General features: G+C 36.3%; 1 long non-coding RNA gene across 3 annotated transcripts in view; it reads left to right on the forward strand.

Annotated features, from left to right (window-relative positions):
• Positions 1–422: 422 nt before the first annotated feature.
• Positions 423–21,010, forward strand: part of LOC147826353 (uncharacterized) — a 38,271-nt gene continuing 17,683 nt past the window's right edge. Inside the window, exons 1-5 of one of the 3 annotated variants that reach the window (XR_015439248.1) lie at positions 423–554; positions 1,012–1,063; positions 6,627–6,823; positions 15,928–16,078; positions 16,216–16,399. This is a non-coding gene — a long non-coding RNA (uncharacterized LOC147826353). Of the gene's footprint in view, positions 555–1,011; positions 1,064–6,626; positions 6,824–15,927; positions 16,079–16,215; positions 16,400–21,010 lie in introns of those variants that run through there. The other 2 variants (XR_015439247.1, XR_015439249.1) reach the window with 2 other exon arrangements.

Consider the following 21,010-nt stretch of genomic DNA (forward strand, 5'->3'; position numbering starts at 1 on the left):
ATTTCAACAACCACAGAAGACCTCTTCCAGAGAGACCTGAGTTTATTTTGTGCATGGCTTTGTGAAGATTTACATCACTCAGATCCACAGAAACTTTCTCCAATTTGAAGCATTTAGGGCCATTAAAAATTATTAAGCTACGAATGAAATTGGACAAAAATGTCTGTCCAATTAGCAACAACTTCCAAAGCATTCTTTTCTTTTCAAGCTATCAAAACAATATTTTCAAAGTCTAAGTAGAATGAGCATATAATATAGGGTATTGTTGTGGCTTGTGTCTAGATGTCCCCTCAAAGCCTCATGCAGTCTTTTTCAAAGGTAGCTAAATCTGGAATGTGCGATGCTAGGATTAAGGGCATGTGATTACTAAACCACTACATGTGAGTGACTCGTTTGGCACCGCCCTTATCCTGGTAGTCTGAGTAAGATAAAAGGGGCAGAAAGTCACTGTTAAACTCTCTTGTTGTTTTGCTGTCTCTGGCCACCATAAACTGTTGCCCCTCTGCCACCACACCTTGGAGCCAGCCAATTATGGACTGAAACCTCTACAAACTGTAAGCTAAATAGCCCCTTCCCCTCTAACTTTGGGTGTTGGGTATTTTTTCTCAGCAATGAGAGAGAAGTAACTAAGATAGGTACCAATTGTTTTAGCATTTAAATTAATTCAATTGTGAGATAACTGTGCTTCCATAACTTTTTCTTTTTCGTATCAGGTTGATATGGTGGCAGTCTTTGAGCTACCCAAACACTGAAGACTTTATATAAAGTCAAAGAAGTACACAGGTCCAAGAATAGATCAATTTCCACAAAAGTGCTTCCAAAGCTGTTCTCATGCTTAACATATTGGCTTTCACCAATGTTTTTCCTTAATTGGAAGTATTTTATGGGGATAATATTGATTAAAAATATTTTCAGTAGACATGTGGTTTTATTTAAACTTACTTGAAGGATATAGAAATTAATGAACATATGGGTCTCTAACAAAATTTTCACTTGAAATCTTTCTTTTAGAAGCAAATATAGCAACAGCCAGCAAATATACTATGCAGAATTTACCCTACAGGTATGTGCCATTTGTGTTTGTCCACCTTGTGTGGTTTGGGGGACTCTGAACACTTCCCTGCTCTTTGATAACTGTGTATCTGAGCTTCTGCTGTGTGCACTGGGTGGATGGGAAAAGGGAAAGAAACAGCCTCTGAGAATCGACTCTTTTTTTCAGAATGTAAATATGCTGGAAGAATTATTTATAATAAGGTATAGGCAACTTATTAGAGGTGGTCTCTTCTCCAAGAGAGAGACCCAGGATAAAAGAGAAAGATCCTCAGGGAGGGAGGAAAGGGGATCAAAATACCAACTTCCCAGCTGTTCCAGTTCTGATCTAATGAAGCGCATCCAAAGTACCACAAGGCATGTGATGCTTTTACAAGCCAATTCATCCAGGCAAGATGGCAACAGTAATGCTGCTGCTGCTGCTGCTAGAACTATAGGAGCATTTAATATAGTAATGGAGTAGGAAATACACTGTTCTGTTGTGTCATTTGAATCTTAGAACAACTCTCTGTAATCGGTGCTATCATCACCCCACTTGGAAGATGAGGAAGCCAAGTGTAATGTTAGACGTAATAAATAACTTATTTCACCACGTACAAGAAATGAATTACAAAACTAGAAAGTACTTGGTGTTCTGAACGGACGACTGTACCACACTGTTTGAAGGCTAAATTCTGGGAATTGTGTGTCTTGCTTCAGGAGCATGTGTTCACTGGCTAAGCTCTAAGAGAATATTTCAAGGCCCATATTCACAGTTGATTTGCCTTTGAATCAGAATACATCCCAAATTGGGATGGACAGCTTTTTGTTCTAAAAAATTTAAAATTACTTATAAAGCCCTTCATTCAATCCACAGCTTGTAGAATTTGCTCTGCCTCTGGCCCTCTTCCAAGAAGCTGTTATTTCCTGGTTCTGCAGATCAAGTCTCATTTGGAAACAGGTGGCATAGTTCTCTGGAATGGCCACTTCTAGGCTCAGTCTTCAATATGAAACAAAATTTTGTGTCACTCACAGACACTCATACAACATACCTTGTTTACAGATTTGGATAGTGTTTTACCAAGAAAAGAAAATGAAGAATTGGAACTATTTTCTCAAGCAAAACTTTAGCTGAATGACCCTGACGTTCTACAGTGTTCTCGTTAGCCAAATAATTGTTGAACTCAACGCTGTCTCACCTTGAAAGTTTATTTAATTGTATCCACCTAGAGAGTTTAGACCACTGGGAATAAAAGAAACATCAATTTTTCACATTCAAAAACACTTGAATGAAAACATCCTTAATTCCCATAGGCCATAGTCACATGTGCATTCTTGATATTTTGGAAGGAGAATTCCTGTTACTAAATGAAAGCTTTGAGCAGAAAATCCCTCTCTTTTTTTTAATCCATGCTCTCCCATCATCAAAGAGCCATACTTATTTGGGGATTCTTGCAGGTGGGATGGAAAATAAACAAAAAAGCTACAGTGCTTAATTCAAGAACTGCACTCCTCCCTCTGCACGAGCCCAATTCTGTTTCTCACAGGTGTGTTGTGAAGAATAACTAATAAATGATCATAACTACCCAGACAATACAGAGTGCAGTATAAGTGATGGATCCTATTTTTTTCCCATGGCTTTCCTTCCATTTTATGTTAGCACAGAGTTTAAGTTTATGTCTGGGCTCCCTTATGTGATCCCTGTGGCTTTTTGTGAGTAACAAATGCCCCTCAGCTAATATTCACATTGAGTCTTGCATAGTTGTGTTCCATGGAGACTGCTTTTACAGATGAAGTTGTTACATGTGGGTCTACTTTTTGTGGCATTGACCTTCTAATATCTGTGAATATGTGAATAATAAGCTAAGGAGAGACAGGCTCAGAAATGCATTTGTGCTTCATAGAAACAGCCACTGAGCACAAGAAAAATACAGGACAGTTTGCTATTTGGTATCTGTCACTGTTAGAGTCAAGGCTGAGGTTTCTCCAGAATCCTTTTGGAGAGAAAGAGAACACAGGGGCTAACTACTTTATTAAACAGTAAGAGACTTTTAGAACATCATAAAAATATAAGTTCATTCAGTCTTTTGTGTAGGGATGTATAAAGAGAAGAAATTGAGTCACAGAATTCATTTGCTGATGAAAGTGAAATTCAACAACTTCTTTTGACTCTAATATTTTCAAGGCATTCCACTACACAAATTAACACCAACAAGATTTCCCCTCAAACTTCCCAGTCTGAATAAATAAAGCATAAAAATAGGCTGCAGATATGACATAGATGTTGGAATTATTAAACTTGAAATTTAAAATAACTAAGATTTATATGTTAAGAGGTCTAATTTAAAAGAAGACAATGTGCAAGAAAGAACATATGAGTAATACATTAAGAGAGACGAAAACTATGAGAATCAAAAGGAAATGCTAGAAATAAAAAAAGAGTGGAACAAGATGGACAAAAAGAGTGGACATAGAATGCTGTCCACAGGTGAAGAAAGAATCAGTAGCGCTGAAAGTATGTCAGTGGAAACTTCCCAAAATGAAATACAAAGAGAAAAAATATATATAAAAACATAACCCACATAGAACATCCAGAAACTGGGACATTTTGCAAAAGTTGCTAACATATGCATAATCAGAATAAAAGAAGGAAAATAGATAATGGAGAAAAGAAAATATTTCAAGGAATAATGGCTGAGAGCTTTTCAAAATGAATGACTGATACAAAACCACAGATCTAGAAAGTTTAGAGGACACCAAGTAGTATAAATACCAAAGCCAAACAACTTTAGAAAGTTAAAGACAAAGATAATGTTGAAAGATACAGGAGGCAAATGGGACCTTTCTATGTAGAAACAGGGTGAGAATTAAAGTGGACTGCTCATTAGAACCCACCCAAATAAGAAGAGAGAAGAGTGAAAGACTTGAAGTATGCTTTATAGAATGAATATTTGTGTCCCAACCAAATTCATATACTGCAGTGGTAACTCCCAGTATAGATGTATTTGTAGGTGGGGCCTTTAAGGAAGTAATTAAAGTAAAATGAGGCCATAAAAGGAAGGACTTGACCTGGTAGGATTAGTGTCTTCATAAAAAGAGAAAGTAGAGCTCCCACCTGCATGCACTGAGGAAAGAGTACAGGAGGACACAATGAGAAGAAGGCCATCTGCCAACCAGGAAGAGTCCTCACTGGAAACCAAATCAGCCAGAACCTTGACTTTAGATTTCTAGCCTTTAAAACTATCAGAAAAATAAATTGCTGTCGTTTAAGTCCCCAAGTTGATGGTGTTTTGTTATGGCAGTCTGAGCAGACTAACAGAGTGTTAACAAAACAAAACAAAAACAAAAAGCCCCACCAATCTAGAATATTCAGTGAAGTGAAGAAGAAAAAAGGATTTTATCAAAAAACTCTGAGACAGACTTGTCAACAGACTTGTCCTATAAACAATGCCAAAATAAGTTCTCTGGGTAGAAAGAAACAGATATAGGTCAGAAACTCGAAACTACATATAGAAAGAAATAGTACTGCAGAATAAATCAATGAAAGCAAAACAAAAAATTTTATTTTTATTTTAATTAATCTAAGGGATAAATATGTGTTTACGTTAATAATAGCATATGGTTAAATAACATGAATGACAGCAATGTCACAATAGATGGAAATAAAGTCTAGCCTTGGAAAACCCTACGACAGAAAGAAAAAAGAGTGAGGGAGAGAAAGAGAGAAAAAGAGAAGGGGAAGTTGGAGGGAGGAGGGGAAAGAACACAAGAAAGCAAGCAACCAAGCAAGAAAGAAGACAAAACAGAAAGAAAGAAGGAAAGGGAGAGGAAAACAAGGAAGAGAGCAAGAGGGAGGGAAAGAAGAAAAAAAAGAAGAAAAAGAAAGTGACAATGAAGGAAAGAAGCATGAAAGAGAAAGAAAGGAAAAAATGATTAATTGTAAGTTTAGGGTAGCCACTGAAATTTTTGAATATAATTGATATTTTAAGAGAGGCAATTAAATGGGATGATATAAAAATGTTTAATTAAAACCAGAGAAGGCAAAAAAATTTCTGGTGGTGGGAAAAGGAAGAACCAATGTAAATAGAAAACAGAGGCATGATAAATAGTAACCCAACTACATCAATAATTACTTTAAATGCAAATAGTCTATAAATACAAATTAAAAAGATTGTCAGATTGGATGTAAAAACAATTTCTACCTACATGTTATGTACAAGAAAACCACTTTATGTAAAAAGACTCAAGGTGAAAGAAAGGAAATGGAGAAAGGTACGCCAAGCCAATACTACTGAAAGAAGAAAAAAAGCTGGAGTGGTTCATTTATTTCATACTGGTCAGATTTAAATATAGGAATGCTTGTCAAGGGGTAGAGATAGGAGCAATACAATTACAAAGAGAACAATTCTCAAAGAAGATACACAATCTTAAAAGTATATGCACCTATAAAGAGAGCATCAAACTCCAAGTAAAAGCTGAAAGAATCTAAAGAGAAAGACAAACCATTACAGTTGGAGAGTTCAACTTTCCTCTGTCAGTAAATCACATACTAAGCAGACAGAAAATCTTAAAGATAGTGTATGAATGATCTGAATGTCACTACTGATCAGCTTGGCCTAACTGATATTTATAGGAGAATCCACATAACCACATTCTCTCCAGCTCACATGGAGTGTGCACAAAGAGACACTGTGTCCTGGAAGCCCAAACCCTAACAAGATTAAGTGTATGGGATTCACGCAAAATATATCCCTGGACCACAAAAGGATTAAACTAGAAATCAATAAAAGAAAGATATCTAAAATGTCCTCAAACATGAAACTAAAACAACACACTTTAAAATAAACCATGGGTCAAATAATAAATCTCAGGAAAATATTTTGAAATAAGTAACATAAAAATACAACTTCTGAAAAGACATGGGACACAGAGAAAACAGTTCATATAGGAATTTATATTAACTGCATTTTAGAAAAGAAGAAGAAGCTAAAATCCATAATCTAAAGTTCTATTATTGAAAACTAAGAAACAGAAAAAAAGGAAATAATAAAAGAGTAAAAATACATAAAAGTGAAAACATGAAACAATAGAAAAAAAATCAATAAAATCAAAATCTAGTTCCTCAAAAAGATTACTGAAATTCATAAATCTCTTTCCAGACTAATTATGAAAAAAGACATATCACAAATCACAGCAGAGAGGATGGAAGACTCATCACTATTGATCCCTCTTATTTTATAGGGTAACAAATGACTATTATGAATAGTTTTACACTCATAATTTGATAACTTTGATTAAGTAGACCAATTTCTTAAAAGATAAACTTCCAAAATGCACTTGGAAAAATAGATAAACAAAATAGCCCTATGTCTATCAAATAACTTGAATCAATAGTTAACAGTTTTCTAGAAAATGAAAGCAACTCAGATAGGTTAAGTTGTGGATTCTACCAAACATTTAAGATACCAGTAAAATGTTGCTGACACAATAGAATGTACAAAATTTAACTTTATCATGATCAAATTGGATTTATTTGAGGTATACAAAGTTGGTTCAATTGTCAAAAAAAAAATCAATGTGATCCACCTTACCAACAGGCTTAACAGGAAAGATCATAACAATTGATGCTGAGAAAGTTATCTGACAAAATCAAACACTGAGTCATGGTAAAAAAAGAGACAGAGAAAAAAAAGAAAGGAGGAAAGAAAGAAAGAAAACCCCTCAGAAGTTTAGGAGAGAATTTCACCAAAAACAACTACTAAAGCTACAGGTAACATTGTATTTTGCCTCCAAGGTAAGGAACAAGGCAAAAATCATTTGTATTCAACAGCATACTGGATGTCCTAGCTATGAGGTACAAAACAAGAAACAAAATATGTAGAGATCAGAAAGGAAAAAATAAAATTTCCTAATTTGCTGATAATATGACTGTCTATGTAAAATATATGAAAGAATTAACAAAACTCTAACGGAAATAATGAGATTTCAAGATAAAAGATCAAAATACAAAACCAGTTGCTGCCTAAATATCAGCAATGAGAAGTTGGAATTTGAAACTGAAAATACATATGTATATTTGACAGTTACACACACACAAATATCTAAATATAACAACATACTTATAGGATCCACATGCAAACTACTACACAATTTTTTGGGTTTTTTTTTATTAAATTCTTTTATTGGTACATTGTAGGTATACAACACAATTACATTTCTCATTAGGAATTGTACCTTTACATAATGCATCCTGGTTCTTATTTTTTCCCCATTCCTAGCCCTCCCTTCACACCCTCCACCCTTCCCTATTTACAAAGACTTTATTTCCATTTTTTCCATTTCTCATCATTTTTCCCTTTCCCTTCTTTCCTTTCCCCTGCCCCTCCCACTGCCCCTACCCCTTTGGACCTTTTCTTCCTATTTTACATTATCGATTATTCATTCTAATTAATGGTACATTTTAGGTATACAATATAATGACATTCATCATTGGAAATTTGCACCTTTACATAATCTCACTTGGTTTTTATTTTTCACCCTTGCCCAGCCCTCCCTTCAACCCCTCCAGTCCTCCCTATTTACAAAGATTTTGTTCCTATTTTTCCATTTTCTCATATTAATCCCATTCCCTTCTATCCTTTTCTCTAGCCCTCCCACTTCCTTCCCCTTTGCCCCTTTTCTTCCTATTTCACATTACCTATTATACACTTCGTCCTTATTTCCACTTTCAGTTTCTCACACAAGAGACACTATTTGGTATTTACACATGTGTGTCCTATTTATTTCACTTAAGAGTATTGCCTCAATGTGCATCCACTTAGCTATAAATGTCTCTAATTTCTCATTTTTTATGGCTGAGTAGTACTCCATTTTATAAAAACACCACATTTTCTTGATCCAGTCTCCAGTTGATGGGCATTTGGGCTGTTTCCAAGTTTTAGCTATTACAAACTGTGCTGCTATGAACATGGGTGCACATATATCACTGTGGTATGATTCTTTTAATTCTTTGGGGAAGATCCCCAGCAATGGAATAGCAGGGTCAAATGGGACTTCCAGTCCTAGTTCTTTGAGGTATCTCCATACTGATTTCCACAGTGCTTGCACCAGTCTACACTCCCACCAGCAGTGGAGCAGGGTTCCTCTTTCCCCACAGCCCCGCCAGCGTTTGTTATTGGTTGATTTCATGATACCAGCCATTCTTTCTGGAGTGAAGTGGAATCTCAGCATTGTTTTCATTTGCATCTCTCGAATGACCAGTGATGTTGAACATTTTTTCATGTATTTATTTGCTATTTCTACTTCTTTGTCTGAGAAATGTCTGTTCATTTCAGATGCCCATTTTTGGATTGGGTCTTTAAATTTGGGAGGTCTGATCTTTTAAGTTCTTTATAGATTTGAGATAGTAGACCTTTGTCTGAGGAAGAGCAGGTGAAGATTTTTTCCCACATTGTGGGTTGTCTCTTCACACCGCTGGTGGTTTCTCTTGCTGTGCAGAAGCCTTTTAATAAGAAGAAGTCCCACTTGTTGATTGTTTGTGCTAGTTCACGGGCAACTGAGGTTTTGTTCATAAAATCTTTTCCTACACCAATGTCTTCAAGGGTTCTACCTAACCTCTGTTCCAACTGGTTCAGAGTTTCTATTTTAATATTTAGATCTTTAATCCATTTTGATTTTAGTTTAGTGCATGGTGAGAGATACAGGTCTAGTTTTAATCTTTGGCAAGTTGAAGCCCAATTTTTCCAGCACCATTTATTAAAGAGGCTATCTTTCCTCCAGTGAGGGTGTTTGGCTCCTTTATCGAAGATGAGATGGCTGAGTGTGTCTGGCGTTGTTTCTGCATTTTCTAATCTGTTCCACTGGTCCTCAAGTCTGTTTCTTTGCCAGTACCATGCTGTTTTTATCACAGTAGCCTTTGTAGTAGAGTTGCAGGTTGGGGATTGTGATACCCCCTGCCATGCCTCTGTTACCTAGAATTGCTTTTGCTATTCTGGGTCTCTTCTTGTTCCAAATGAATTTTTGGATTGTTTTCTCAAGGTACATGAAGTATGCTGCTGGGATCTCAATTGGAATTGCATTAAATCTATATAGCAATTTTGGAAGTATGGCTATTTTCACTATATTAATCCTTCCTACCCAGGAGCAGGGGATGTCTGTCCATTTTCTGATATCATCTTCAATCTCTCTTTTCAGAGTGCCATAGTTTTCAGAGAAGAGGTCTTTGATTTCTTTCATTAGGTTGATTCCTAGGTATTTCAGTTTTTTGGATGCTATTGTGAAAGGACTTATTTGCCCTATTTCTCTCTCAGTGAGTCTGTCATTCGTGTAGAGGAAAGCTATTGATTTTTGTGTGTTGATCTTGTAAGCAGCTACTTGACTGAATTTGGTTATTAAGTCTAGAAGACTTTTGGTGGAGTTCTTGGGGTCTTCTTTATACAGTATCATGTCATCTGCAAATAATGACAATTTGACTTCTTCATTACCTATCTTTATTCCTTTTATTTGTTTCTCTTGTCTAATTGCCGTGGCTAATGTTTCCAGAACTATATTGAACAAGAATGGTGATAGTGGACATCCTTGTCTTGTTCCTGATTTTAGTGTGAAGGATTTCAGTTCTTGACCATTTAGTATGATATTGGCTGTTGGTTTTTCATAGATGGCTTCTATCAGTTTGAGGTGGAGATCATCTATTCCAATTTTTTGTAGGATTTTTATCATAAATGCATGTTGGATTTTGTCAAATGCTTTTTCTGCGTCTATGGAGATAATCAAATGATTTTTGTCCTTGGCTCTATTGATATAGTGTATTACATTGATTGATTTTCGTATATTGAACCATCCCTGCATCCCTGGGATGAATCCCACTTGATCAGGGTGTATGATCTTCTTGATGATCTTCTGCATTCTGTTTCCCAGTGTCTTATTAAGGATTTTTGCATCTATGTTCATTAGTGAGATTGGCCTATAGTTCTCTTTTTCAGTTGGATCTTTCTCTGCTTTGGGGATCAAGGTGATGCTTGCTTCCAGGAATGAATTTGGGAGTATTGCTTCCCTTTCAATTTCATTGAAGAGTTTAAACAGTAGTGGCAGCAGTTCCTCTCTAAATGTCTTGTAGAATTCAGCAGTGAAGCCATCAGGGCCCGGGATTTTCTTAGTTGATAAGTTTTTAATTACATTTTCAATTTCATTGGTTGATATTGGGTTGTTTAGAATTTTTAGGTCTTCTTCTTTCAACTTTGGTAATTCATATGTATCTAGGAATCTGTCCGTTTCTTCTGTGTTGTCCATCTTACTGGTGTATAGGTTCTTGACGTAGGTATTGATGATCCTCTGGATTTCTGCTGGGTCTGTTGTCATTTCACCCTTTTCATTCCTAATTGCATGGATTTGGTTATTTTCTTTCCTTTTTCTGACAAGGTTGGCTAAAGGTTTGTCAATTTTGTTGATTCTTTCGAAGAACCAACTACTACTACACAATTTTGATGAAATAAATCAAAGAAACATAAATAGAGCCTACATTCCTTGATTGGAAGACTCTATATTATTAAGACAGTGATTCTTCCCAACCTGATATATAGATTCAACATAATCCTAATCAAAATTTTAGCAAGAAATTTTGTAGATATTTACAAACTAATTCCAAAGTTTATATGGAAAAGAAAAAGAATGAGGATACTGAAAAGAAAACAGAAAGAATGTACCTGGAGAGATCACAATACTTGACTTTGAGACTTTCTATAAAGCTGTAGAAATTAAGACAACATAGTATTGGCAATAGAATGGACACAGATTAATGAAAGAGAAAGAAGATTTACATAGGTACATTTTCTTTGACAAAGATACAAAAGTAATTCAATGGAGAAAAGGTAGATTTTTTTTCCCAAGAATTGTTATTTATTTAGTCATAAGTTTTAAGTCATTTTTCTTCCCTTTTTATTAGTATATGTTTGGGACACATATTAAATACATTCCTTGTGGGGAATTGGTACATATACTTATCCCATCTTGGAGTGTATATATATATATATATATACAACAGAGTACTACTCAGCCATAAAGAAGGATAAGTTTGAGCCATTCATAGGAAAATGAATGCACTGTGAGATCTTAATGTCCATAGAAATAAATCAGATACAGGTTATATATCACATGATTTCTTATATGAGATATCCAAAGTATAAATAATTTAGAGGCAAAATAAAAGAATACATAGTAGGAATCAGGGAGATGGACTTCACAAAAGTAAAAAAGATAGTTTTTAACCTTTGGTGTGGAAACAGCTGGGTCTCTCAATAAAACCCGGGGGCTGAGGATTTAGCTCAGTGGTTCCGCCTCCTGCCTTGAAAGCGCAAGGTCCTGAGTTTGATCCCCGGTAACAAAAGAAAAAAAAAAAAATGAACCCGGGGTCTAGGGCATAGCTCAGTGGTACAGCACTTGCCTAGCATTTATGAGATGCTGGGCTTGATCCCCAGTACTGCCAATGTAAGTAAATAAGTAAACAAACAAACAAACAAATGAAAAAGAATCTAGGCAGGTTTCTCAAAAGTTATATCAAAATGTATCATAGACTTAAATGTAAAAGGAAAAACTACAAATCTTTTAGAAAGAAAATTCACAAGACCTTGGGTTTAGTGGTTGGTTTTTGCATGCAACATGAAAAGCACAATATGTAGAAGAAAAAAAAAATCAATGACTGTATTTTACTAAAATTTTTTTAAGACTTTGCCATACAAGAGACATAGTTAAGAAAATAGAAAGACAAGCCATCAATTGGAATATAATGTTTGTAAAACTTATATAATAAAGAATTTGCATTTGTAATACAGAGGAATGATTAAAATTCAGTAAGAAAAATGAGTTAATGAAAAAAGTGGGCAAAAGATCTTAACAGATATCTTCCCAATAAAGATATAAACATGAAAATATGCTAAACAATTGTCATTAGGGAAGTGCAAATTAAAATTACTACGGTGTATCACTATATACCTACATTTGTAAGAATGACTAAGATCCAAAAAACTGACACCATCAGTTGTTGGCAAAGATGCAGAGAAATACGAAGTCTCACTGACTGCTTCAACCTTTGCAAAATGGTATAGTCACTTTGGAAATTTTACAGTTTCTTACAAAGTATATAGGCTTACCATATGTCCCAAGAATCATGCTCCTAGATATTTACCCAACTGATGTAAACACTCATGTCCATTACAAAAACCAGCATGTGAATGTTTATAGCTGCTTTATCTAACCACCCTACAAACTGAAAGCAACCAAATTGCCACTCAGTAAGTGAATTGATAAACATTGCAGACAACGGGAAACTCTTCAGCAAAAAGCAATGAGCTATCTATCAAGCTACTCAGTTCAAGACTGGAGAGAAATGTGCAGGGAATTTGATTCTTTCAAGCTGGCCTGTGTAATAATGGCAGTTAATAGTCACATGGGGTCATTTGAACACTTAACATTATGGCTAGTGTGATTGAGAAACTGAATTCTAAATTTCTTTTTTTTTGGTACTGGGGATGGAACTTGGGACCTTGCATTTGTGAGGCTGGCAGCGGCACCACTAAGCTAAATTCCCAGCCCTAAATTACATTTAATTTCAGTTAAAATACCCACACTTGTCTAGTGGCTGTCAGATCAGGTAGTCCAGTTCCACACATTAAATTCTACTCCTCACCTACTGTATCATTCTCTAACTCTGATCTATTCTCTGTTATGAGGATCAATTTAGTGTTTCTCTAAAAGTTTTTATTTGATGGTCTGTCTTGGTGGGAAGTGAGGATTTGGGACACGGAGAGTGGCAGTAAGGAGAAAAGTTTACTGAAACAAGACAGTACGCTCTTTACAAATAGAGTCGTAGACCCTGCCTGAGCAGTCTGTGTGAATTTTTAAAAATTCTCATGAAATGCTTTATGCATGTACCATTATCCATATTGGTATTTTATAGATAAGCATTTGATGCACAGAAAGGCTGGCAATGTTCACACAGCAAGGAAATTGTGCGAGCAGGCCAAGTCCATGCTGTAAACCACCGTATTCTGCAATATAGATGCTCCTGGGTTTGGGATTGGGTTATGTCCCTGAAAGCAAATGTGTTAGGTTGAAAGTGCATTTACAACACCCAATGTACTGAGCACCATAGCATAGCGACACGGCACACTGTAGAGCACTGATCGTTTCTCTTCCTGATTGAAGGGCTGGGTCTTGCTGTCCTTCCCAGCATCACAAGAGAGAATTGTTCTTCACATTCTTAACTTATGTAACAAACAAAATCCAAAATCAAAGTCTGCTTTCTACTGAATGTACATTACTTTTGCATCATTGTAAAGTTAAATAAATTTTCAATCAAACCATCTGTAGTACCTCCTGGTAGTACCCTCATTTGTGTGGCCGAGGAACTTAAAATGTTGTTACTTTCCAGTGTTTCAGAGTTAAAAGCAGCAGCTTCTGGAACTTAGGCATTATTAATAATGAGTACCTTTGTTCAGATAAATATATCAGTTCCCTGCTGCACCTCAGGGCTCCCAGAGAATAGAGCTGATAAGGGTGAGGGAGGACATACCCACCAGTTTCACACAGTGGCACTGATGGAGGTAATTCTCTATGTCAAGCCGCCTTCAGTGGCTTCCCTGTTGTCTTTACATCAAATGCCAACTCCACAGCCTAAATTGTGTATATAACTTACCTGTGGGTTCATTAGCTACCTCTGGGGTGTTTCAGCCCTTTGCTTGATGTGGTCTCTACTCCTCCTCAGTAACAACTTTTTTTGCCTTCACCTTCTTGACTTTCTAACTTATGACCAAGGCATTTTCCCATTGTGATATAGGATGTCTGATGCGTTCTCCCCAGTCACCCTCAATCTTTCCTCTCCCTTGAAGCCCATGTAGGACATAACAACCCAATAACACAAAGCTAAGGAATCTTCTTTCCAATCCCACTGCCATTGCCTTAGCTTAATGCCTAAACCACTGCGGTCTTCCAATTATTCCTTCTTCATAGTCCACCTCCAAAAACATTTCTTATAGCTTTTGGTTTGGCCTTTTTTAACATAGATCAGCAGCTGAGACTCTTATTTACTTGGTATCTGTTGCCTTTCCTCCACAACAAGGTAGTAAAGGTTTTCTACCTACCTTGATCATTGGCCTTGTTTTTCTTTCCCTAAGCATGCTGGACCCTTGCACATACTGCCTCTCTCCCTGGGATGCTCTCTTCTGTGTAGCAATCAGGACTATGCTCAAATTTCATTTTCTCAGCCCTTCCATGACCAGCCTAGCTAATTTAGCTCCTTTATTGTCTTTTCCCTTATTCTGCTTTATGTTTCTTTGAAGCATTTGTCATTAACATTATATGAGCTATATTTTATTTTTGCTTTTTGTTAGCCTCCTTACTGCAACAAAATTCTACATGGTCCCATGTTTCTTTGCAAGTGCATAGAGCCATGTTGAGTCACCCAATAAACATGTCAGATAAATGGGAAAATGTAAAACAGACATAAAAATAGCTCTATTAATCAGTCATCTTGGTTACAAGAGACAGAAGTAGCAATACTTAAAATTTGGAAGGTGAAGCATGCATATACTTTATATACTTTGTAGTTTTTCTCTAGACAGAGCTGTATTTCCTAAACCATGAAGTACTGAATACTGGTCTTGAAAAATTCACAGTGACAAAATGTCATATAAACAATAAATGTTGAGTTCCATGCCCACTTCTTGAAAATTCACAACACACTTTATTTAGCATTTAAAAGGATCTGAGCAGTACTGCAGTAAATGAACTGGATTAAATCTATTCTAAATTTTCTTAAATTTAGCACAGGATCACTTTTTGAAAGAGCCCCTTAGAGTAGATTCAAATTGGGATGGTCACCTGACATGCAATAATTCTTATTGTGATACAGATACTGTTGTCCTGACACAGGGTAGGCCCATGCTGATCCAGTCGCAATGCTTCATGATTTATCTATAATGTGGGCACATGAATCCAGCCTGGCCAACTAGAAGACAGACAGAGGTTTAAAGGAAGGAACTGGGAGACTGACTTTCCTGGCCTCTCAGGCTGTGGATTTAAAGCTGTAACTTTTAATTGGCCTGATATCTATGCTCCTCATTGCATGGAGAAAGTCTATTTATGGTAGGAGAGAAGGCAATACTGAGGGAGAGACTTAGATGAGAGACAGGGAGCAAAGGAGGAGGAAAAACCACAAATAACTGAGAATAATAGGGAGAAATACTAATCATGTGACATTTAACTAAGTCATCATTCCTGAAGCCAGATCCACCTTTGCCCTGATTTTTGTTTACATTAAGAAGTTATTATTTTTAAAAGATTGGCTCATTAATATATACTCAAAACAATTTTTACCTTTTATCCTATGGAAAATCATATCCCATGACAACCTTAGCAATAAGTCCGAGTCATTGGCTAGCCTACCTGGATTATAAAGGAAAACCACCAACCAATCAACTACCCAACTAGACCAAATGATGTTCTTGTCTCTGAATGATATTTAGATTTTGTGACAGAAAACTCCTCCTTCCTGGATGAAACCTATATAGAGTCTCTTTTTTTCAATTTTTATTTTTATTAGCACACATTTGCAGTACATAATGATTACATTCCTTGTGAGGAATTAGTACATGTACATAACACACCTCAATTTTTAACACCTTTCCTTCTACTCCCTGCCCACCCTCCATCTCTTAGTCCACTTCTAATTTTAAAAAGATCTATCTCTTTTTATCTTCTTTTATTTTACTCTTTATTTATATTTTGGGTTTCTCATATAAAAGAAACCATGTGATATTTAAGGTTGTGTGTCTGATTTATTTCACTTAACATTATGGTGCATCCATTTTCCTACAAATGACTCAAGTTTATCCTTCTTTATGGCAGAGTTGTACTCCACTGCGTATAAATACCACATTTCTTTACCCATTCATCTATGACGGACATACGGGCCACTTCCAAGGAAATCTGCATAGATTCTCAGCTTCCAAAAAGAGCAAGGTGCTCAGACACCGTGTGATATAGTGCAAAGAGTAGGGTAAGTACATACAGGTTTTGTAGTACACAGTTCCAAGGGAGGGAACAGGGGTGGATACTGTTCCTAACCTCTTGGAACTCTTTTAGTCTGGCAATGGTGGCTATATGAATTCTCTATGCCTTTGTTTCTGCACCCAGAGTCAAATTTCTTTCACCCAAGAAAGGAAGATGCTGACCCAGTGCTTCTCTTTCCCCAGAAGTGTCTCACCTGAAGAAGGGGTTTAATTCACGCTTGTGGAATGAATGAAATCAGGCTGCTCTTTTTCCTTATTAACATGGCTATAGTCAAGGTTGAATTAAGAAATCCTTAATAAAATTTATTATCAGCATATTACTTCATGAATGCTATCCTTGTAGCCTCATATATATTGAGTGGTTGCTTTTGAGAAATCTAAAAATATCACCCCTTGGTATTTGCCCTGGAACGGTGTGGTACTTTTGATGTAGCCATAACAGTCACACCAAATGGGGGAAATCTAGGTTCTTTGAACAAACTCCCTTTCAGGGTAAGTCTGCTGCTGTCATCCAGGCTTGGAGCCTCCTGCACCTCTTTATTTAGGTATAGCATTCCAGGGCCATTATTTCATTTGTAGAAGGATTTTTAAATAACTTGTAGTTTGGGCTTCTCACCACTAGAGTTCAATCTTGCTCTTATCTATATAATTTCATAGACGTAAAATAAAAAATAAAGCAGTATCCTCCAAAACAAAACAGAAATTTCCAAAGCACTTTCTCCAATTTAAATATAAAGGACCTACTTTACTAATGTGCCTTTTCTTTCTGTCACAGTTGGTATTGCTACCAGGTAAAAAGTTCTGGGATGCCCTTGCTTAGTTACAAGCAATTTGTCAGTACTTGGTTAGTAATTTTTTTAGCCTCAGTTTGTTTATTTCCAAATGCAATATGCATCTATAATTTCCCAGCTGATTTATGAGAGAGCATGCCTCTGGTCTGTGGAATTTGGGGGCTCAGGGAAAGGTAGTGAGACCTAGAATAAACACAAATACTGCTCTGAGGCTCAAAGTTGATCGCTTTTTTTAAAAGTTTTTAAAAGAACATTGATAAGAAAGGCATCAAAGACACAATTTTGTCATAACTTTGTTATTGATCAAGCTAAAACTTCCAGGACCTCTAAAAATGCTGTGCTTGTCAAAATAGAGATAACAGTGATAGCTAATATTTATGACAATTTTACTCTGTGGTTGGCACTCTGTGTCATTTGTTCACAAGTGCCTCTTGAGTCAAGGGTGCCACAGTCCTATTTTACAGATAAGTAAACAGACTAATAGTTATAACTAATTTGACTAAGGCCACCCAGGTAGTAGATAGCAGAACTGGCAATTAAGCTTAGGTTCCCATCTGAACATTGGTTAATAAGGTTTCCACATTTATATGATCTAAAATTCTTGAAGGTATATATAAAGAGAATAATAACCAGAAGAATTGGATACTTCTAGGTAGGATAGCAAGAGATTTGCAAGACAATATCAGCAGGATTAGATGACAAAACAAGATGTGCTAACAGTGGGCATTATCTTCAATTGGGGTTTTGTTAAGAGACAGAGACATACTGCTTAAATGGCACAGTACGTAGGCCCACCCCATCTTCTCTAAAACAGAGAGCCCAGTGTCAATCTGTAATGTGGTAAGAATCTCCCCCAATAACACTGACTAAAATTGTCACCATATTTTTTTAAAAGGAGTATATTGAAATAGATCTTCAAGACTTAATGTGGTATTTATAGTTGTGACAAATAATTATGTCCGGGTTGGCTTTATAATTACATTCAGATAGTATCCACTAACCTCTTTGTTATCATTTATTTACTTTAAAAAAGTTTTTTGTGATGCTGGGGATTAAATCCAGGGCCTCAGGAATGCTAAGAAATTGTTGTACCATTCAGCTACACCCCCAGGCCTGTTCAACTTTATGTTCTGGGTCAACAAATCCCACTTCCCAGCAAATAACAGTGGAAATAGTTATCCATGAGCAACCACTTATTTATTCCCTCATTTACTCACTCACACATCAAACATTTATTAAACATTCATTACATGCCAGGCACTTCAGTATAAGAAAACAACACAAAACAATAGCATCAACAACAAAAAAATCCCAAAAGAAACAAACAAAAAAAGAAAATCTCTACTTCCATTCCACATTTTGTAGGGAAGATAGAAAATGAAACATAAAGGAGTAAAATACACAACATGTGTGATGATGCTAGGCCTTACATAGAGAAAAATAAAACAGAAGGAATATAACGAGCACTATTATGTTTTGTTTTCTCATTGTGTAATTTTAAACAGTGGTCAGAGAAGGGTAGCAGCAGTAATGATAACAGCCACAGAAATTCTTTTTATTGTGCCACTGCAGGCATACTAATAGCTAACACTCATCCAGGGCTTATGGTATACTAGGCCCCTTCAATTTGTGTTTTCTTTAACACTCATAACCACTTCATTTCACAGATAAGAGGGAAAAAACCCTAGAAGAACACACAGTTTGTCCTAATCACACAGCTAGTGAGAGAAAGACATGGATGCTCTGAGTCAGAGTCCAGGGTCTTAACCCCACCAGCAAGGTTCTCTGGGAACCCCTGTTCCCTACTGTAATGGCTTATGTATGAGACAACATGGAATGAACCATGCTAACTTGATTTTCTAGTCCTAGGTTCATTTCAGCATAGTAATATAAAGATTAGCTGCTTATTTTCCAATAATAACTTTTCAAATATAATTTGCTATATGGAATAGATTAAGTAAATTGGAATTTATTTATATGGCTAGACTCTGTAACCCCTAAAATTTTTATATCACTTGACAGAATTTAGGGCAAGATATATTGATTATCTATAAAAATTATAAATAAATGAACTCTTTAGCAGACTGTGAATAAAAAGACAAACAAAATAATCCAGTTGGTGATAAATACAAAGCACAGATTGTTTAAAGGAATGGGGCTGCAGGTAATCTCAGGCCTTTGAGATGCACTTCTAACTACTCTCAGGAACTGAGTTTTACTATACACTTATTAGCATCTATAACAGAGTGAAAATCACACTAAGTTGTCTAATGTTAATTTTGGGGGGACAAAAGAAGACAGAAAAGCTTCTACGAGAGAGACCTTCTTACAATGGAATTCTTTTAAAAGACTCCTAGGCTAACAGTAAGGAATATCTTCAAGTTTGCAGGAAGCACAAACTCTTGCAAGAATTCTTCCTCAAAATATTAATTATAGTAAGCAAACCTTTGAAAAATGCTATTTAAAAACAAATCCAATGATTGGTAGAAATACATATAAAAGATAAACAAAGAAAATGACAGCTGCCACAAAGAGACATTGGCAGCTAATAACTATTGTGGACTTCCCAGAAGCCAAGACTTGTAGTGAACATTTTAAGAGAATTATTTCATTTAAGGTTTCCCATGACTCTCTGAGTTGAGTATTGTTGTAATTCTATTTCAATGATAAGAAAACTGAGGCTTAAAGAAGTTTAGATAAGTTTCCACAAGTTACTAAGCATGCACATGAGAGAAACTCAGAACAAAACATGGTCAGATTGATTCCAAAATTTGTATTTTTAGGTACTACTCTGTGACTACTCTACTACCTTTAGTGTATTTATACCTGATTTTTTTTGGTACTGGGGATCGAATTCAGGTATACCTGATTTTTACTGGGACAGTTGTGATAAACTATAACCAGAAGACCTGCAGGGACAGATACATTAGGATCAGAAAGCACAGAGGAAAAAAGCCTCTGTGTTTATAACTTCCAACAATAATAACTGTAAGAAAAGGCAACTGTAAAAATCACATGAAATCAGTTATACTGGTATAAGAAGAAAGAAAAGTCATGAGGAATAACTCTGGGCACTGGCATAGGTCAGCACGGGGTTCTCCTTCAAGTCTCAGGATAATGAGCAACAACTGTGACAAGTCTGCCTGCTGTTTCAGAACCAGGGACAGCGTCACACTTCCCCCATCCACTAGGAGGCGGGATGGTCATTACACTGTGATTGTATATAAACCAAGTTTGATTCTTCAACAGAAAGAGAGCAAGCTCAATTTCCAGTCTGAGCATGGGAAGCCAGGAGACCAAGACTTCATACTTGTCCCAGATAAGAACTTCAGACCTCTTTAAAGATGGAGTGGAAGATCCATGGTGGACATACTAGGTTTTTCACTTGTTAACCATAGTGCCATGAGCTAGAAAATATGCCATCTTCATGTCACTATAACAAATAACTGAGATGATCAATTTATAAACAAAAAAGGTTTAATTTGGCTTATGGTTTTAGAAGTTGAAGTTCATAATCAGTTGGCTTTAGACTGTGGCAACATAACATTCCAAGAATACACAGTGGAGCAAAACATCCAACTTCATGGCTTGGAAGTGAAAGAGAGGAAGAAAGGGCTAGGCTCCCACTATCCTCTTCAAAGTCATACCTCCAGTGTCCTGAAGACCCCCCCACTGGCCTCATCTCACTACCACCTGCCTGCCAGTAGTGCCATTGGGAAACCAAGCCTTCTACCACATGGATCTTTGGGGAACACTTGAGATCCAAACCATAGTACTCTCCCCAAAACAATACACAATATTTTTTCAGATAGCATCTATTCTGCCACTGTGGGTTCCTAGATGAGAACTATGACAACATGGAGGAGAGAACCAATCTCTCTCTCTGTCTCTCTCACTCATGTTTTTGTAGTGCCAGAGATTGAATCCAAGGAGAGTTGAGCTATAATCCTACTCATTTTTCTGTTTTTATTTTGATACAAATTCTCACTAAATTGTCTAGGCTGGCCTCCAACTTGCGATCCTTTTGAATATCTGGGGTTACAGGTGGGCACCACTGCACCTGGCTCCAAGTAGACACTTGATAAACAAAATGTATGCAGAAAAATTAACCTTTTTCATTTTTTCAAG

Source organism: Heterocephalus glaber, unplaced genomic scaffold (assembly GCF_053883595.1).
Source record: "Heterocephalus glaber isolate CG9 unplaced genomic scaffold, H.glaber_assembly_v1.0 deba00001472, whole genome shotgun sequence".
In the NCBI taxonomy this organism is placed as follows: Eukaryota; Metazoa; Chordata; class Mammalia; order Rodentia; family Bathyergidae; genus Heterocephalus; species Heterocephalus glaber.